Source organism: Medicago sativa, chromosome 1 (assembly GCF_051527215.1).
Source record: "Medicago sativa cultivar Bolivia chromosome 1, Bolivia_mono, whole genome shotgun sequence".
Taxonomy (NCBI): Eukaryota; Viridiplantae; Streptophyta; class Magnoliopsida; order Fabales; family Fabaceae; genus Medicago; species Medicago sativa.
Window position 1 is genome coordinate 3,627,611 of NC_140749.1, and position 22,586 is coordinate 3,650,196.

The window sequence follows — 22,586 nt, forward strand, 5'->3', positions numbered from 1 at the left end:
GAACAATTGAACCCATGACCATACCCTCAAAACAAGCACCCGCACCACAGAAGCAGTGTGATAAGTTTGATAACATTTCACTTTTAATGTATATAACAATTAATTTGGCGCCTTACAAATAAAAAAAAAGTGTTTTGGGCCCCAAAAAAAATGAGGCCCGGTGACATAGCCCAGCCTCGACGGGCTATGGGCCGGCCCTGCTCATCAGTAGAAAATAATATAATCATGAGGTGATATATGAAGATAGTACGGTACTCTACTGATAACATATGCTCACTTAACCCATTAATAAGGATAGGGAGAAGAAAATATTGAGGTTGTGCTGCTTGTAAACTCCAAAAATATGATTTTTGTCTTGTGATCATTTCAAACTTCACTTCCATATCTTGAACACTTTTATTGAAAAAGACACTCGTCAAAACATGTTATGCTTTAGGAGAGACGATGTCCTTACTAGTATAACTGTTAAAGTTAAAATCTAAAATTGTACCACGAAGACCATTGAAAACATCGTCAAAATTAGAGTCTATACTAGTTATCCCACTTTCTCTCAAAATATGTTATTGTAGCATCCAGGGCAGGTCCTGGAAGCCACAAAAGTATACGAGGAAGCCCATACTTCCTTCCAAGTATATATCCTGAAGGTGAAAAAAACACAAGAAGGGGGGTTGAATTGTGTTTTGAAAAATTCTTCGTTTCTCCTAAAAACTGAACACACTGATCAGAAGCTAAGTGAGACAGCTTCTGAAGTGATAATCAGAATCTAAATGCAGCGGAATAAAACAGAGAGAGAGAAGAAGAACGACACAAAGCAATTATACTGGTTCCTTCCACAATCCGGAAGTAGTCCAGTCCCCCTTGCACTTCCAAGGAGATTTCACTATGAGTAATATCTGATTACAAATGCTTAAGCACACAAGCAAGAGACTTCCTTTGCTCAAGCACACAAGCTAGAGACTTCCTTTGCTCAAGAACACAATCAAGAGACTTCCTGCTCAAGCACAACTGCAAGAGACTTCCTAACTAAACAAAATTACACAGAAAATTGTTTAAGGTTGAACACTTGATATACAATCAGAGGTGATCACAATACAAATCAGATACAGACTCAATGGACTTAAGAATTTCTAAGATATGACTTTAAGACACAGAAATTCTAAGTGAATGCAGAACAATTTCAGCAGAGATTTGGCACTTGTAAAAATGTTATGAGTCTTTCGTTCAGCGTTCATGCATTACCAAATCTTTAGGTCTTCACTCCTTTATATAGAGGTGTGAAAGAGACGTTGTGAAATTGCCAGCACACCAAAGAGTCGTTGTTGAAGCTTGATCTTTCACCAATGATCTTTTGCCTGATTTGGTTGTTGTCCTATGAAGAACCAATTTGAAATCCATTCCTTATCCAAAGGAACATATATGCAGGCGAGACCGTATTCTGGAGCTGTTTTCTTGTCTTGTAGCGTGGACACAAAACAGAGTAGTGGAGAACGTGGTTGTACAATTCGTACAATAGTACAATGTCAACGCTTTCGTCCAAATTGCAAGCACATGCCTTCAAACACCTTTGAAATGACCGTTGCAATGTTCCTCTGATTTTCTGCTGTGTTTTCGAAACCAATAGACAGCTTTTGCAATGTAGATTCTTCAATCTTTGAATGTTTTGCAAATCCAGTTGATCTTCAGCTTCTGGTGAAATGACTTCTGATGAGGCAGCTTCTGATGATGCAGCTTCTGATGAAGCAGCTTCTGCAGCTTCTGATGATGTGGCTTCTGGACCTCTTGTCTTCAGAAGCACTATTCTTCAGGAGCAGCTTTACTTCAGGAGCGCTATTTCTTCAGGAGCAGCTTGACTTCAGGAGCGCTTTGCCTTCAGAATCATCTAAGCTTCATTTCCTTTTGCTCTTTATTTGTTCATTCAGAACCAAACAATGATGTAACTTTTTAACTGTGGTCCTGTACACTTGAACAAATATTAGCTAGTCCAATTTACAATTTTTAATACCTTGTTATCATCAAAACTCTTTAAGGTTCATTGTTAAACACATTTTGTTCCAACAATTTCCCCCTTTTTGATGATGACAAAAAATAGTATTTAAAAATTGATCAATTGTTGTTAATCTAATTAACAAGTTGACTTTGGGGTTCTGAGGTTTGTAAGCTCAGAATCTGAGGTTTGTAAGCTCAAACTCCCCCTGAGTCTGATAGTCTTTAAGGTGAGGTTTGTAAGCTCCCCCTAAGTTCTATCCAGGTTAATTAAATTCATTTTCGCACAATAAAATTATCAGAGCTTTAAAGAATGAATCAATGAAAGAATTAATTAGGAGATAAGAAGAATGATTCAATTAATTTTACTTGAATTTTGATACTCCTTCTTTCGTTCATAGCTTATACCAGTAAGGTAAAAAATGATAGAAGTTTTTCAAAAAATTTCAAATGTCATTAATGGGGCTCAGAGCCTTTAAATACTTGTCACATATACTCCCCCTTTTGTCATTATCAAAAAGATTAAAAAAATAAGCACAAAAGACAAAAAGATTTGAGAAAAATTCAAACATGAAGAGAGTATAATAGAAAAATAACTAAGTCAATCAGAAGTAGCTAAGCAGTCAGAACCATTAAGCATACAGAAACATAGAAAAACAAGATGGTTTCAGAAGCAAGGACTAAGAATTTAAAACAAACAACAAACAAAAGATAACACTAAGGTGTGCAACTAAGGGTTGGTTTGTTGTTGTTTCTTCATCTTCTCCATTTCTTCAATTTTCTTCTGCAACTGGTCTTCAAGAAATTGTTGCCTTTGGAGAAGAGCCTGTTCCCTTTCTCTAGCCTCTTGCTGCTGCTGTGCCATCTGTTTCTTCAGAAGTTTACACAACCTTGCTTCTCTGGTCAAGTAGTCCATTTCTAAGAAGAAAGGCTGGTTTGCCAGGAGCAGTGTAGGATTTCTAACTCTGAGACTCTGATTCAGATTTTCCATAAGCCTTCTGACTGAAGCTTGCTTGACTCTGATGCACTTAGCCTTTATGTTCTCAATTAGCTCAGTTGCCCGGTTCTGAAGTGATGCCCAGGAGTCTTCATATGCGTTGGTGAGATCAATTGTCATCCTTTGATCCACCAGATTATGCATTTGAGAGAGAATAGAGAGTAGCTCAGCATTAATATATCCAGATTCCAGGGTGTTTGTGGGTGGTTGTTCAAGAATTTCAGGATCAGAATCACTAAGTTCAGGGTCTTGAACAGGGCTAGAAATTGGAATGGTGATGTGTTGAGTTGGGGTTGAGGTTGATGGCTGGTCAGAAGCAATGTGTGCGGTAGAGGTTAGGTCTTGGACATTGACTTGAGAGTTGTCAATATCCATGGGAGTTGGTTGGGGTTCAATTTCAGTTGGTGGTTGTTGTGGTGAAGTTGATGTTTGTTGATGGGGGTTTTCTGAAACAACATTTTCAGAAGCAGCTGCTTCTGGAGTTGTTTCAGAGGCTTTTTCTGAGGTAGACTCAACATTTTCTGGAGGAATCATGTTGAGAGGTTGAATGTTAAGGGGTTGAGGGTTAAGGCGAAAGATAGTATCAATGACTCTTTCTCTCTGCTCAGCCATTTCAGCCAACTTCTCATTAATTATGTGACCAACTGGTTCATAAGTAGTTGACTGAGAGGGCTTTTTGTTGGTTTTGGTTGATGTTGACTGGCTTTTTACTGGTTTTTGAAAAAGTTGAGCTAAGGGTATATCATCATCAGAATCATCAGAATCTGATAATGATGAGGATGCGGAATCTGATGATATATTAATTACCTTCTCTGGTTCAGGATCAGAATCCTCTTTAGCAGACTCACTGGTCATCAGCATCAGTTGCTTGGCTTCTGAAACTACAGACTCTTGTAGCTCAGCAGCAATTTCCAAGACTTTTTCAGCTGCTGCCTTCTTCCCTTGTAAGTCCTTTAACTCCAAATCAGAAGCAGCTTGAGCTGTTATGGTGATATGAGGAAAATCCTTGGTCCTCCTCAAAGCTGGCTTCCTCTTCCTCTTTGGTTTAGCTGGTTGTACAGGGGCAATACCAGAACTTAGGACTACACAAGAGTTGTTGTCTTCAGTTACTTCTTCAATTGATGGCATTGCAGAACCACCAATCTTAAGCTTGACAGAAGCAGGTCTTGCCTTCTTAGCAGATTCTTCAACCTTCAGATACTCTTCTTTGGTCATTTTCCTCTTAACACTTCTGCTTTTTGCCAGAGGCACAGTACCACCATACATTTCCTCAGGTACCTCATCCAACCTGATGACCTCTTTGGTTGCCACATAGTGTTCCTTGATGTACCTCATCTGTACTTCAATAGGATCCTGTTTGCAGATGGGTGGAAAATCCCTCATAAGATCAGACACGACATGAGATTCACTTAGATCAGTTCTAAGTTTGGTGACCTTGCTGATCAGCTTCATGTTCTTGAGAGTTTGAGCATTTATGAATGCTCCAGTTTTTGTATCCAGCATCTGATCTGTGTAGCCTTGAGCTCTGCTTAAACTGTCCAAGACACCTCCTTGATAGAATATCTCTGATAAGAGTCTTCCATAAGGAACCCAGGGCCTTGGTTTATCCTGCAGCTAACTCTGTGTCAGACACTCTACCAAGTACTTGAACATGTATTTGGGCACATTCACCTTTTCCTTCTTAATGAGGTGCTGGAGAAAGACCTTTTGAGCCAAATTTGGTTTCTCATTATCACCACATGGAAACAAATCCTCATTCTGAATCTTCAGAAGCATCTTGGTTTCCATGTTTAATTCAGCATATTTCTTCTCCTTTTCAGAATTGTATATAACCAAGTTAGCTCTTTCCTTCCAAATGCGTTGTTCAGCAGCACTTGAAAGATCAATTCCAGAGTAATATCCAGACGCTTCAACCTTAAGAACAGCTTCTATTTGCCATTGAGTAATTCTTACTGGAATACCGCAGATACTTGATCTGATTTCATCCTCAACAAACGGCGCAAGACCCATTTTTTCTCTTGTTTTCCCTTCTAATTCAGGATACATTAACACCATCTGACTTTCCTCAGCTAGGGATGCCTCTCTGTTGTAAAATTTTGCTCTTACCCAGAAGTGTCTAACCAGAGCTTCGTATGTTGGTCCATTCAACATTTTGAAGTAATGCATGAGTCCTTGCTCTTCAAAGTAGCTTCTGATCCAACACTTATGAAAACCCAGAGAATCAAAATCCACTGGATTCTCTATCTGAACTTGTAAATCCCATTCTTCCAATTTCATGCTTCTTCCTCTGTAGTCATATTCCGGGACCAGTCGTGAAGTAGATACTGAATCTTTTGAGCTTGATGATGCCATTTGATGATAGACGAAGATTTGAAGAAGATGAAGATTTTAGGGTTCTAAGGTTGAGAGAATGCGCTTACTTCGCAAAAAGTTTGAGAGCAAATGTGTTTGTTGTGAGTGAGTAGTGTGTGAATTGACAAAGTGTTAAAAGTAAAACGATTGCAATTCAAAAGAGACAAACAAACATAACATTAATGACAAAATTGGGGGCGCGTGAAAAGTACTTTCAAAGCTAAAATCATCATTGCCCTTTTTAGTTATACACCAACACATACAGGCCACGTAAGAAGTTCACAGAGTAACTACCAAGTTAGTGGGCCAGAAGTTACTTTTAAAAAGTAACTCCCAACGTTTCCACTAATTCAACTATTCAGAAGCAATAAATCCAACTTCTGGACTTCAGATGCTGACGTCATCATCAGAAGCGAGTTTTCCTCAGAATCTCAATAAAGAGCTTCTGATGGACTACTGCTTCTGAACTAACTTCAGAACCTAAAATCCTATTCAGGAGCAAGCAAACATCTAATCAGACACGTAGTGCATGTTCAAATTTTTCTATATAAAATCAAATCTTTCAACAGTTAAAGGCTTAGTAAATATATCAGCCCATTGATTTTCAGTATCAATGAATTGTATATCTAAAATTCCTTTTTGAACATAATCTCTGATAAAATGGTGTTTGATTTCAATGTGCTTAGCTCTTGAATGCAAAATTGGATTTTTAGACAAACAAATAGCAGCAGTATTATCACAATAAATGGGAATACTGTTAGCAGTTATCTGATAGTCTTCCAACTGATGTTTCATCCAAAGTAGTTGTGTACAACAACTTGCAGCTGAAATGTATTCTGCTTCTGCTGTAGACATAGCAATAGTTGTTTGTCTTTTGCTAGCCCAGGATATAAGATTATCACCCAGAAATTGACAATTGCCACTGGTTGACTTTCTTTCAATCCTATCACCAGCATAATCAGCATCACAGAATCCAATTAGCTTATAATCTAAGGATTTCCTATAAAGGAGTCCAAGATTAGTTGTTCCTTTCAAATACCTGAAGATTCTCTTGACAGCAGTCATATGAGATTCTCTATGATCTGATTGGAATCTTGCACACAAGCATACACTGAATAAAATATCTGGCCTAGATGCAGTGAGGTATAACAAAGAAATAATCATACCTCTATACAGCTTCTGATCCACTTTAGCTCCTTCATCTTCTTTGCTTAAGGTGCACGTAGGGTGCATTGGAGTGTTCATCACTTTACAATCTTCAAGTTTGAACTTCTTCAGAAGCTCCTTTGTGTACTTTGATTGATGAACATAGACTCCATCTTTGCATTGATTGATTTGAATGCCAAGGAAGAACTTCAGTTCTCCCATCATGCTCATTTCAAATTCATCCTGCATTAACTCAGAAAATTCCTTGCAAAAAGATGCATTAGTAGAACCAAATATTATATCATCAACATATATTTGCACAACAAGAATATCCTTCCCAAGGGTCCTTCTGAAGAGTGTAGTATCAACCTGTCCTCTTTTAAAATCATTCTTGATTAAGAAATTACTTAGTCTATCATACCAAGCTCTGGGAGCTTGTTTCAAGCCATATAGTGATTTCTTCAGTTTAAAAACATGGTCAGGATATTTAATATCCTCAAATCCAGGAGGTTGCTTGACATACACTTCTTCTTCTATGACACCATTTAGAAATGCACTCTTGACATCCATTTGATATAATATTATGCCATGATTAACTGCATAGGAAAGAAGTAACCTGATTGCTTCCAATCTTGCAACTGGAGCAAACGTTTCAGTGTAATCAATGCCTTCTTGTTGACTATACCCTTGTGCAACAAGCCTGACTTTGTTTCTTGTTACTTCACCTTGCTCATTCAGCTTGTTTCTGAATACCCATTTTGTTCCAATAATGTTCTTGTGCTGAGGTTTGGGTACCAGATCCCACACATCATTTCTTTGAAATTGATTCAACTCTTCTTGCATAGCTAGGATCCATCCATCATCTGAAAGTGCTTCATCAACTGTTGTATTTTCAATCATTGAGATTAGTCCAATCATTGACTCTACTTGTCTGAAATGTGATCTAGTTCTTCTTGGACTATCTTTGTTTCCAATGATTAGCTCCTCAGGATGTGAAGACTTGTGTTTGATTGTGTTTCTGGGAGGATCTGGTTGATGTGAGCCATCTTGTGCTTCATCAGAAGCAGTTTCATCTTGCGCTTCTGATGTGGGTTCAGCTTCTGGACTATCTTCAGACTCAGCTATCTGATCAGGTTCTGGAGTAGCTTCAGGAACCTGTATCTCTGCAAAACTTTCACCTTGCTTTGAAGTTTTATCTTCAAGCTCCTTGTCATCAAATTTAACGTGCATAGATTCTTCAACACAGAGTGTTTCTGAATTATACACTCTGTATGCCTTTGACCTTTCAGAGTAACCTAAAAAGATTCCTCTTTGGGCCTTGGCATCAAATTTCTTTAGGTAGAGCTTGTTGTTCAGAATGTAACATGTACATCCAAATTGATGAAAGTAAGAGATATTGGGTTTTCTTCCTTTAAAGAGTTCATATGCTGTTTTCTCCAAAATAGGTCTAATATAGATCCTGTTTTGAACATAGCATGCTGTATTCACTGCTTCTGCCCAAAAATGTTTTGGTAAATTGTTTTCATGAATCATGGTTCTGGCCATTTCTTGTAAAGTTCTATTCTTTCTCTCTACAACCCCATTTTGTTGTGGTGTTCTAGGAGAAGAGAATTCATGGAAAATTCCATGTTTTTCACAAAAAGTTTCAAATGGCTCATTTTCAAATTCTCCACCATGATCACTTCTGACTTTCAAAATTTTTGATTCTTTTTCAGATTGAATTTGAGTGCAGAAGCTACTGAATACATCACACGCAACATCTTTACTCTTTATAAATTTTACCCAAGTCCATCTGTTGTAATCATCAACAATGACTAATCCATATTTACTTCCATATAAGGATGCAGTACTCACTGGTCCAAATAAATCAATATGGAGTAATTCTAAAGGTCTTGAGGTTGAAACGATGTCTTTGGTTTTAAAAGATGATTTCACAATTTTCCCTCTCTGACATGCACCACAGAGTGCATCTGAATGATAGTCAATGTCTGGTAGCCCTTTCACAAGTTGTAACTTACTAAGCTTAGAGATTAACCTCCAGTTAGCATGTCCCAACCTTCTGTGCCACATCCATTTCTTATCATTCACTGATAGTAGGCAAATCACCTTCTGATCAGCCAGTTCAGAAAAATTGATTTTATAGACATTGTCAACTCTCTTTCCCTTGAACACAATGGATTTGTCTTCCTTGTTGATTACTGTACAGTTGGGTTTTTCAAAAAGCACATCATAACCATTATCACAAAATTGACTAATGCTCAAAAGGTTATGTTCAAGACCATCTACCAACCATACATTATTAATTGAGGTAGAGGAATTACCAATAGTTCCTGTACCTATGATCTTGCCTGACTGGTTGCCTCCAAATTTCACATTTCCTCCCTCTTTCATTGTTAGGCTGAGGAACATGGACTTGTCTCCTGTCATGTGTCTTGAGCAACCGCTGTCTAGGTACCATGATCTTTGCTTTGGCACTGCTCTTAGACATACCTCGTTTTCATCTTCTGAGTCTGAATCTGATCCAGCTTCTGAAGTTGCTGTTGCTACCAACCCAACGGCTACCTTTGCATCTTCATCAGCTTCCTCTTTATCAGATCCAGATTCACTACCCAAATCATCCCAGGTTGCCATTAAACTCTGCTTAATCTGCTTCTTGAATTTGCTTGGTTTGAATGTAGACCTCTTTGACTTGTCCTTTGACTTTTCTCTTTGAAGATCAGGGCATTCAGCAATGAAGTGTCCAGGCTTCTTACAGTTGAAGCATCCCTTCTGATCTTCTTTCTTTGAGCTTCTGGAGTTACCTCTTCTGGAGAGAAACTTTCTGTTCTTCTTGGCCAGATATTGAAGTCTGTTTGAGAGCATGGCCATTTCAGCAGCATCTGGTTCAGAATCTGAACTTGACTGTTCTTCCTCTTCAGATTCAACCACTTTGAGAGCTTTTGATGACTTGCCTTTGGATGGAAGAGCTATTGATTTACTCTTCTTAGTAGACTCATGTTCATTAAGACTTAACTCATGAACTTTGAGAGAACTAACAAGATCTTCGACACTTAAAGTGTTTAAATCTTTAGCTTCCTCAATGGCAGTCACCTTTGGTCTCCATCTGGCAGGTAAGCTTCTGAGTATCTTGCTTACATGATCAGAAGCAACATAGCTCTTCTTTAGAATCTGTAGCCCAGAAACTAAGGTTTGAAACCTTGAGTACATCTCCTCAATAGTTTCATCATCCTTCATCTTGAATAACTCATACTGATGTACGAGCAGGAGAGCCTTTGCTTCTTTGACCTTCTTGCTCCCTTCATAATTTGAACAGAGAGAAGCAAACATAGCTTTAGCAGTGGATTTGTCACTCATCTTCATGTATTCTGCTTTGGGTATGGCAGTGACAAGGGCTCCTCTGATAATATGATGCTTCTTGTAAAGTTTCCTCAGTTCTGGAGTATGTTTCTTTCTATCCACAGCAGCTCCTTCTTCATCAAGGACTAAATCACCAACACCATCTTCCAGAATATCCCATAATTCTTCATCCAGGCTCATGATGTAACTGTAAAAGTTGGTCTTCCACCAAGAGAACTCTTCAGCATCTCCATTGAATTTTGGAATCTTTCCAACACTGGATTTCTTACTATCACTATAATCATGTGAGACATGTTTATAGCTAGTATCACCAGAACCAGTAGGAGGAGGAGTAGACATGTTTTTCTCAGATCTTTGACTGTTGCACGCTTAAGTGTTACACAACAGACCAAGGCTCTAGATACCAATTGAAGGTGAGAAAAACACAAGAAGGGGGGTTGAATTGTGTTTTGAAAAATTCTTCGTTTCTCCTAAAAACTGAACACACTGATCAGAAGCTAAGTGAGACAGCTTCTGAAGTGATAATCAGAATCTAAATGCAGCGGAATAAAACAGAGAGAGAGAAGAAGAACGACACAAAGCAATTATACTGGTTCCTTCCACAATCCGGAAGTAGTCCAGTCCCCCTTGCACTTCCAAGGAGATTTCACTATGAGTAATATCTGATTACAAATGCTCAAGCACACAAGCAAGAGACTTCCTTTGCTCAAGCACACAAGCTAGAGACTTCCTTTGCTCAAGAACACAATCAAGAGACTTCCTGCTCAAGCACAACTGCAAGAGACTTCCTAACTAAACAAAATTACACAGAAAATTGTTTAAGGTTGAACACTTGATATACAATCAGAGGTGCTCACAATACAAATCAGATACAGACTCAATGGACTTAAGAATTTCTAAGATATGACTTTAAGACACAGAAATTCTAAGTGAATGCAGAACAATTTCAGCAGAGATTTGGCACTTGTAAAAATGTTATGAGTCTTTCGTTCAGCGTTCATGCATTACCTAATCTTTAGGTCTTCACTCCTTTATATAGAGGTGTGAAAGAGACGTTGTGAAATTGCCAGCACACCAAAGAGTCGTTGTTGAAGCTTGATCTTTCACCAATGATCTTTTGCCTGATTTGGTTGTTGTCCTATGAAGAACCAATTTGAAATCCATTCCTTATCCAAAGGAACATATATGCAGGCGAGACCGTATTCTGGAGCTGTTTTCTTGTCTTGTAGCGTGGACACAAAACAGAGTAGTGGAGAACGTGGTTGTACAATTCGTACAATAGTACAATGTCAACGCTTTCGTCCAAATTGCAAGCACATGCCTTCAAACACCTTTGAAATGACCGTTGCAATGTTCCACTGATTTTCTGCTGTGTTTTCGAAACCAATAGACAGCTTTTGCAATGTAGATTCTTCAATCTTTGAATGTTTTGCAAATCCAGTTGATCTTCAGCTTCTGGTGAAATGACTTCTGATGAGGCAGCTTCTGATGATGCAGCTTCTGATGAAGCAGCTTCTGCAGCTTCTGATGATGTGGCTTCTGGACCTCTTGTCTTCAGAAGCACTATTCTTCAGGAGCAGCTTTACTTCAGGAGCGCTATTTCTTCAGGAGCAGCTTGACTTCAGGAGCGCTTTGCCTTCAGAATCATCTAAGCTTCATTTCCTTTTGCTCTTTATTTGTTCATTCAGAACCAAACAATGATGTAACTTTTTAACTGTGGTCCTGTACACTTGAACAAATATTAGCTAGTCCAATTTACAATTTTTAATACCTTGTTATCATCAAAACTCTTTAAGGTTCATTGTTAAACACATTTTGTTCCAACATATCCAACTCTCCAAACTTAATAAGTAAAGAAGCCAACCTCTATTGAAGGTCTTCGAAAGAAGACCTCCATTAACCGCAATGTATTTAACCTTAATTACTTATTCAATCTTTTATACATATTAAAAATTGTATAAATACAAGAGGAAAAAACAATAGTTTTACTAAATTATTTTTATAAAATATTTGGTTAAATAAGTTTTTCGTTCCTACAAATATAATAAATTTGACTTTAGTCTCTAAAAAATAAAACGACATCACTTCATCCTCACAATTTGTTTTGTTTTGTTTTTGTCCCTATTAAATATAATTTTGACATGTTCTATGTATTCATAGGATGGGATTACACTTATCCTACGCAGGGCCGGCCCATAGCCCGTCGAGGCTGGGCTATGTCACCTGGCCTCAACTTTTTTGGGGTCCAAAATACTTTTTTTTTAATATGTAAGGAACTAAAATAGTTATTATACATAATTAAAGCGAAAATAAATAAAGCATTGTGTGTTGCTCTAGTGGTGCGGGAATGTATAGTTGAGTGCATGGTCTTTTTTGGTTCAAGTCCCACCTGAGCCATTTTTGCAATAATTTTTTTTATAGTACCTTATTTTAATTTTTTTGGGGCCCAAAATTTAATTTTTTTTCTTCAGCCTTTAGAAGACTAAAACCGGACCTAGAAATTATTTAAGACGGCCCTGATCCTACGTGTTCTTTTTCTCTTACATTTTATTGTTCTTCATTTTTTTCCCAAACTATAAAACCTAGAACAACCGTAAGATAAAATCAATAAACTAAGAACAATAATCTCATTCCACAATAGTTTGTTCCTCAAACTAATAAAGTGAAACAGAAGCCATGGATCTCTGGATTGAGGTCATGATTCTGCACTGATTTTACCTCTTGATTATTCGGATGTTTTTAGTTTGAAGAAAAATAAAATGTAAACAAAGTCCACTTAGCATAAGTTTACATATCTAGTTTTTGCCACATCATGGAGATAACAATGTATATTAAATGTTACAAATGTTATGAATAATATTAATAGGGTTAATTATGTAAATGGTCCCTATAAATATTTAGAATTTTGTTTTTAGTCCCTACAAAATAAAATCATACTTTTTAGTCTCTATAAAATTTTCCATCAACATTTTTAGTCCTTATAGAATTTTCCAACAGTATTTTTAGTCCCTATAAAATTTTTCCATCAGCATTTTTAGTCCCTAAAATGCTTAAGGAAAATGTCACAGGGACTAAAAAGTGTGATTTTATTTTGTAGGGACTAAAAACAAAACTGTGAATATTTATAGGGACTAAAAACTTAATTAACCCATATTAATATGATGTGGATGTCCATATTCCATAAGACTTTTTATGTTCCTTAACTCCCAAGAGTGAATGCCTTTATTCATTGTTAATGGCACTTAGTCTTATGGCTTTTCATGTACTTGTAACTTACCACATTTGTGTCCTATAAATAAGACTTATATCTCAATGTATAGAACACACTTGAGAAGCAATACAATACACTTTTATGTTCTATCTTTGTTGTTTTCTCTCTATTCTTATATACTTTATAATATCTTGCAATGCTAAGGATCAATTTTATAACATGTTATCAGCACGATACTCTCACCATTTGAGATTTGATTATTTGAAATATATAGTTTTGTTTGAAAGAAGAACTTATAGGGCATATAATTCGGTAGCACACAGAGCTGTTCTTATGGTAAGCCTTTTTTAACCATTTTTCTTTCTTTAGTTATACAATTATAATATATAACATTCTCATAATCAGGATATACTATTAGATTTGTGACTATTTATTAGTCGAAGGTTTCTCGACAGATTTGTGACTATTATTTCTTTCACTTTCTGTCGAATGAGAGATGGTATCACTACTCATAATCTATTAAACTCATTGCATGAATAATTTTTCTTATTATTTAGAATTTTGCATAAAAAGCTTATTCAGAATTTTGTTTAGCTAATACAACATATCATGTTTGTTAATTCTTTATGAATATTCCGTAAAAATTCAACATTCAAGCATTCTGAATGGATTATACAAAGAATTAATTTCATTATCACCGTTGATAAAAAAAAAATTGAGATATAGTTCCAGAAGAATTATATTTGATATTTATTTGTGAACCATCATCAACGTTGACTTTAACGTTGAAACATCCCAGAAGGATTGTACAAACAATGAAGATTTTATGATATAGTTCTTGAAGAACTATGTTTTGTCTTAATATTAAAGCAACCCGGAAGGATTCTTCAAAGAATGAATATATATTTTTGAGATATAGTTCTAAAAGAACGAATAATTTAATATCAAGCGATTGCAAAATAAAAATATTGTGATTTTCCTTTGTTGTTCTCGATAGAGGTTTGTGGTGAGTTCTTGAAGAACTAGATCTTTGTTAACATATACTGAATTGTATACTTTTAATATTTTTTTTTATTGAATTTTATTTAGTTAACACATTAGCATGTTTGATATTCTCAATAAATTTTTTAATAATTTAATATCGATTATCCCTGAAGGATTGCGCAAAAGAATTGTTCTCGAATTATTAAGATCATGTGTGATATAATTCCTGAAGAGCTTAAAATAAATTAAGATTAAAGCATCCCTGAAGGATTGCAAACAATCAAAATTTTATCATTGTTTATGAAGGCTTAAGATAGTTCTTGAAGAACTAAATATTTAATATCTAGCATCCTCGAAGGATAGCATAAATAATGACCTTGCTTGATGTTGATAGATTTATGATTGAAAATAAGATCTATTTTACCTTTTTTATAACTTTTAAAATGAAAGTGTTGAAGAGTTACACATTGAGAATGTAATGTAGTTATCGAAAAAATTAATTTGTTGTTTTTAAGGATCCCTGAAGGATCGCTCAAATAAAGAATTTTCCTGATCATTGTTTATAAAGATTTGGAATATAGCTCCTGAAGAACTAAAATTTAATATTAAAGCAACCCTAAATGATTGCTCAAAGAATGATTTTTTCCCCCGTTGTTTATGAAGATTTAAGATATAGTTCTAGAAGAACTAATAACTTAATATCAAACATTCGTGAATGATTGCATAATAAAACTATTGTGATTTCCTTTGTCATTGTTGATAGAGGTTTGTGTTTGAGTTTCTAAAGAACAACACATTTAAAACTTGATATTTATAAGATCTATTTGATCTTTAAAAATAAAAGAGAGAAAATATGTGACAATATGTATATTTCTATGTCATTCGAAATGCTCCTGAAGTAGCAAAATAAGTGAGTATCTTCAAGAATATTTTTTAAAGATTAGTCACATTTGTATTTGAACAAAGAGTGGCTCTTGATCAAAATGGTGAAAGGTCACATTGAACGTCATTTCTAGAAGTGAATGGTTCATACTATTAGTTTCATATAACCAACGTTGTGGTTATGGAAATTAGTGTTTGATCAATGATTTTCTTGATACGATCATATTTTTATTATATGGATTGAAACAAGTTTGGTTATGATTTTCTTCTTTCCTATTGCATAAGACTTCTAGAAGGCCTGAATTACAAGGTAAGTAAGCACAAACTCTTTTCTACATAATTCTTGAAAACATCTTATATGACTTACGTTCTCTTATTTACTTCTAAATTCTTCAAGATTATTATATGTTAAATATGTACATTTTCTTTTGAAATAAATTTATTTGACTTTGATCTTACATAAAATATAAACTTTGGAGATGTCAAACTTTAAAAATATATTCTATTGATAGTTTGTGTTGCCTAACTACTCACGGGAGAAATGTGTATGATTTATAAAGTCTTATTTGTTGGAAAAGTTGTGTTTAGTTCTTTTTATATTTGATATATCTATGATAATGCAAAAGATAATTCAAGGCTTTAGAATATTTATTATATAATTTAATTTGAACATAATTATTTTGTTGTTCGTTATTGTTTCAAATGGATTAAAATAAATTAATCATATATTATGGTAAACCAGATGTTTACAAATCATGTTTCAAAATGTCCACTCTGAGTGTATTAAACAACCCCTGAAGGATTGCTTAAATAATGATTCATTTTGATCATTTGTGACATATTTCCCGAAGAACTACAAGATCAATGAAAGTTCTTGAAGAGCTGTAATATTGTTACATGAAGGAACAAAGTTACACATTGAGATTGAATTATATTAATCTAAGTCTCATAAAAATTCATTGAGTTTTAAGATAGCCATCTAAATGGATATCATATTATAAACTCTAGTTTGGTTATGAGACCATGTCTTATATACTCTATTTTGGGAATCAATGATCTTGTATGTTGAGATATTGATTTGCATCAAGCCAACACATTACTATATATAAGTCATCCCCTTAATCTATCATTGGATTTTGGATGTGTTGTGTATATCACAATTGCTTCAATATAATGTACTAAGATAAAAATTGAAAGAATATTGGGAAAATATCTTTGACATGAATCTCCATCTATCATTAATTTTGTTAGCCCAGTAGGCTAATTATCGATTGATGGATTAGTTTTCCCAATATTAGGGGGAGAGATAATAAGCAGCTGAAAATGTGAACCTGAAGTTCAAATAAATTATTTGAAAAGAAATATTATTGTCTCGTCTTGATCCTCAAAATATAACTCATTTGCAAAGGTAAATAAATTAAATATCAGCTGCTAATGCTCCAAATGAAATAGATGTCCTTGTCGGATAATCTAATATGCAAATGAGTCTCCACCGTGCCTGGAGCATGGTAGATCAATCGGTTCCAAATATAAAAAGCCTCGAATAAGAAAAGGAGCTTAAAGGAATGATAACCCAAATGATGATATAGAAACTCTAAAAGAGTTTTCTGACATAATTGATTTATCAGTTCCAGAAGAACTAATCAGGTACCTGAAACTTATGAAATATTGATAAATTATGTCAAGAAGGAAATATCTCAATGGAATGAGATGGAACCGAAATGAAGTCAACGTCGACGTGTTTTTGAATATAATATAGCGCGATAATTAAAAATGAGGATCATGAATTCAAGTCTATTAAAGAATATAGAAAAGGAAAATATCTGCAGATGGAAAAGAGACAGTTCCAGTGAAATCAAACTCTTTGGACCTGTAGTCCGCACACTCGAAGATGTGAAGTTAAATGGATATATATGATTTTTCCCGCGAAAAGATAATTAGAATGACAAAATACATACATATATATATAGTTTTATATGTTCACCTGAAGTGAATTGGTCAATGTCTACCATTTATTTTTAAGAGACGTATATTCTTTAGACACATATTCACCTGAAGTGAATTCAAGAACTTTTCGTACTTGATTAAGTTCAGTAGCACATGAAAGGCTCAAATTATATGAAAGATGTGCTACAACATATTTGTATGGCTCACTTGATAGTGATATATGAAACTCCCTGAAGGATTTCATTTGCATAATACATACTATCGAAATTATTGAAAAGATGACATCATTTGTCCATTTTAAGGATTTGGAAAGGAATTCGTTAAAATCAATTTTATGATAATCGTATAAAATATTATTAGAAATCCTGAAGAGATTCTAAAATTTGTTATTATATAAATGTTGATATGGACAAATCTAATTAATTATGTACTAGAATGATTGTGATGTCACTTGATGTGAGTAAAGATCATGTCCTCAAGAAAATTATGAACAACTTGAATTGATCAAGTGAGGACACTAATGCATTTTGCTTATTATACATATATCGTGGTATTTTAGTTTTGTCAATACAGATATTGCAGCAAAGTCAAGCATACAATTTGTACCTTAGAGAAAGAACAATATCATTCAATCGTTTGAAAATGCTATCACCACATCAAGGAAGTGGAGAATGCTCTTTATTAAAGATTATGATTTTATACATACAAGAAACTTGCGGTTTTCTAATTTTAAAAGGAGGTTCTTTCAACAACTCAATATGAAGATATCTCATGAGCCGCTAATTTGGAGAAGAATATAGAGATAGATCATATCTTTCTACAGAGTCACCGCCAAGTAAAGATTTTGAGTAACCAGTATAAAAGATTATTGAAATTTCTTCGTTGTCTTTATGAGGGGGAGACAAAATTGTGTTCTGCACTCTTTTTCTCTTAACCATGGTTTTATCCCATTGGGTTTTCCTGGTAAGGTTTTTAATGAGGCAGATTATGACACAAAAGGATGTTGTACTCTTTTTCCTTCACTAGAATTTTTTTCCCATTGGGTTTTTCTCTAGTAAGGTTTTAATGAGGCATATCCTTCATGGACATCCAAGGGGGAGTGTTCTGAATAATATTAATATGATGTGGATGTTCCTTAACTCCTAAGAGTGAATGCCTTTATTCATTGTTAATGGCACTTAGTCTTATGGTTTTTCATGTACTTGTAACTTACCACGTTTGTGTCCTATAAATAGGACTTATATCTCAATGTATAGAACACACTTGAGAAGCAATACAATACACTTTTATGTTCTCTCTTTGTTGTTTTCTCTCTATTCTTATATACTTTATAATATCTAGCAATGCTAAGGATCAATTTTATAACAACAAATACTATATTGCCTAATTTCCAGACACATGTGTGTAAGAGAACAAGTCCACATATCTATAATAGGAAAATGTCTCTACACCTTTAAAAGAGATAAAATAAAAGTGAATGATATGATAAATGTGATAAAAATTCGGGTGTGGTTATGGTGCATAAGGAAAATCCTTATGCACCATGCATAAGTCCAGCCCATTAACATGTAGCCCAACAGAATTGCTTCTTACACCCCAAAGAAAAACAGGTTATGGTGCCGTGTTCTATTTTAATTTCCTGTAGCTGCATATTTAAATTGGTGATTGCTTACTAGTCCTGATCTTAATGTACTTTCACGTGTTGTTCCTTCCAATTCATATTATCGTGTGTGCTTTTGTTTGTTGTACCGATTTAATTCCAATTAGCTGCTTCCTGGGTATTGATTCAATATGGAGCCACACCAGGCTCTTAGAATTACCTTTTATTTAAAGTTGTCATCTGATAACAGGGTTCGGTTTCTTTTATTTGCTTTTAATTATGAATTTTACAGAAGTAATTTTAATGTCTAATTTAATTATGTCTGAGTAGTTTAAATTGAGTGCAAAACGAAAGTACCGTCGTATCGACGAACTCATGTAAATTGCACGCTCCTTTTACTTTTATTGTAACGAGAATTCAAATATTTGTTTTGAAAAATTTTGTTTTGCAATTTAAGAAGTTTACTACGAAAGTAGAGACACCGAGGTATTTTTTTTTAATTATAAATTTATTGAATTAAGAAAAGAGAATTTTTAGCCTATAATTATACACTACAAACCCTATAGCTATAACATTATGCGTGTGTAGATCCAGAGGAAGACTAATAATACGATAACCCCAACGATCCATTTGTTGAATAAATTGAGACCTATAATAATTTCGAGAAGAATAAAAGGATGTTTTTCGTAAAACATTGTTTCTTTCATTCATATTCATGTATTTTATTTCGACAAAATCAACTGATTTATTTAAAACCATTACAAAATTATATTGGTTTCACATACAACACTATAAAAACCATTAAACCAAACTTATTGTTTCAGTAATAATTTTATCGTTTAAAACCATTACACAATTATATTGGTTTCACATACAAGACTATCAAAACCATTAAACCATACTTATTGTTTCAGTAATAATTTCATCATTTAAAACCATTACACAATTATATTGGTTTCACATAAACACTATAAAACCATTAAACCAAACTTATTGTTTCAGTAATAATTCCATCATTTAAAACCATTACACAATTATATTGGTTTCACATACAAGAGTATCAAAACCATTAAACAATTATATTGGTTTCACATACAACACTATAAAAACCATTAAACCAAACTTATGGTTTCAGTAATAATTCCATCATTTAAAACCATTACACAATTATATTGGTTTCACATACAAGACTATCAAAACCATTAAACCATACTTATTGTTTCAGTAATAATTTCATCAGTAACTGAACAAAACCGGCGTACACCTCAAGAACAGATCGGAGACGAAATCACATTGCTAATTCCGAATGCCTTAAAAATTCAGTAACACTGAAGGTTATTGTCAACCACACATTGCTAATTCCCAATGCCTTATGCCACTTCAACACTACAAGTTCTTTGTTGTGGATCAATTGGGTCACTGATTGTAAATATTTGAACCATTTCCATAAGGTGGGCAAGATTTTGAAAGCATCAAGAGTTACAGATTCAACGTGTGTGATTATCAAAAGAATATTGCTTATTGTATTATGAGTTACATTGCGATGAAAAAGGGGAGTTGTTGTATCAATCTTCAAACACATTAGACTAGCCATACAGTGAACCAATTGAACAAATTTTCTAGCAATGTGTCGGGGAATATAGAATACCTGTGGACTCCCCTTCATAGTCAAGTGAGACACGTGGCATCCTGCCATTGGGTGCCATTGCAAACCCAGATCAGAAGAAAACGATGCTTCTCTCTCGTTAAACAACACACATGAGAATGAAGCAAGGGAAAATGTTGTTTCTTTCTTCCTCGACGGATCTTCAATGAACAACCATGAATTTTGCAAAGTATAACGCTGCAATCGAATTGAATTGGAAGGAGGAAAAGGCTTGGCGATGAACCTTTGATCCGGCCGTTTCGGTGGTGGAGACGGCGCCGGAGGTAGAACAGAAATTGGACGATCTGATGGTGTCGCCGGTAGCCTCCAAAACGGGTTGGTTGATAGTGGCGACGGAGCTATGAGCGGATCTGGTGGTTGTAGCTTTGACGGCGCCGGAGGTAGAGCTGGAGACGGAGCTATGAGAAGATCTGGCGGTTTCGGCGGCAAGGACGGCGACGGGAGTAGAGCAGAGATCGGCGATTGTGGTTGCTGCGTTATGAACAAATCTGATGCTTTTGGTGGCTCGCACAAGATTATAACGGTAAAGAGCTGAAGCCGCAAGATTATAACATGTGTCCCTGATCTGACGGTTGTGATATGTTTATGCATGGTGCATAAGGAAGGACTTATGCACCATAACTTTTGCCTAAAAATTCTATTAAAGCAAAAAAAAAGTGAGGCATTGAATGGATGTAAAAAATTAATGGGTATACAAATATATTATTTGCATAGAACAAGTTTAATTCTACGTTTTTGTCACATTAGGGTGTATATTTTTGTAGCATAACTTGTAAAAAATGATAAGGATACACATTTTACGGGACTTAAAATCTATTTAAGACCGAAAACTAAACAACTAATTTTATTTTTTTTATGAGAAAGAAAGCTTTCATTAAACTACGTCCGACATCAATCAAAAACCCATACATCAACAATATAAGGTGGTGAATTTTCGATTCACACTCAATCAACATTTTGAGTTGCAAACTTTTCTAAATAGTTGTCAGCTTGGTTTGCTACCTTCATATATGTACCAATTCTAATGAATTAAAGCTAGATAACAACCTATTACAATTTTCAGCAATGAAATATATATATATATATATATATATATATATATATATATATATATATCTGTGCGCGCGCGCAGAATTTATTTGCTTGGTAGTAACACTTGCAATTGCATGCAAAGAATCCACCTAATATTTGATATTGTAAAATAACTTAAGAAACAACACGATGTATTTTAACACGAAAAAACAAAGATTGCATACACGTATCGGTTTGTCCACTTCACTTTTTGCCAAAAAGGAAAAATAGTCTATGCAACTTTTTTTTTAACCAAAGTATATATAACCTTTATTTATTTTTAATTTTTTTTTACAAACTTTATTTATTTATTAACGCAACTTTTATGTGCACGTGACTAGGGACCGTCAGAGGAACCTAAAACCTAAACACCATGGTATTGGTGGTGGTGTCCTTTTCCTCTAAAGGAACTGAAATGGTAGAATCGTACGTAACTCCATAATAATATTTTAATTACTTTTTTTCTCCTGTATTTTAGTTAGAACTTTCAGTCGGTGCTAATATTTATATTTTTTAATGGCTTTAATCTTTATATTTTGTCAAAATAAAAAATGTAATTTTTATGTTGAATTTTCATTCAATTACCCTTCAATACACAACACACATGTAAATTGCCTAAATAAACAAATGTAGAATATACAAATATTCTTTTCTATTCCCTTTAAGTTCTAAAGTCTTTCTTGTCTTTTACCAAAAAAAAAAAGTCTTTCTTGTCTTGACCTGAAATATCATCTCTTCATTCCAATTTTCTTTGTAAAAAAAGTAATTAAAACCTACTCATATTGTTTTTGACATAATATCCTACTCATATTTGGCATCATTTTTTATAGAGTAATTGTTACATGCAAAATTTAAATTATAATACAAACGAAGAAATATCACTTTCGATTCAAGTGGATCCAATTCAAGATGAAGATATTTCGAAAACGAATTAGAAGAACCGTGAGTTACTCAAAGGAAATTCAAAATAATACAACGTCGTGAAAACCATTGTATAAAGAACAAATAGTTGATAAACCAACTAATATCATATTAACTTCTAAAGGATATAATCGATAAGTTATTTGATATAGATAACTTATTGGATTGAATTTGTAGTATATGATTAAATTAACAGCTTGTTTAACTTATAAATTTAATGTGACATAAAAATATTTTTTAATGATAAGAAAACCCCTTCACTTTTAGATTCATTTTCCCATATGTAATTCCGGTTTCTTAACTTTATATATATATTTTTTTTAGGGAGGTTTCTTAACTTATGTGAAGTGGGAAAAGCAATTTTCCAAATGCAATGCATAATGAGCTTTTTGGTATCAGTGTTGGCAACTTTAATCTTGGACACAACTCATATAAACTTTGGTCCATTAACATATTTTTTTTTTAAAAA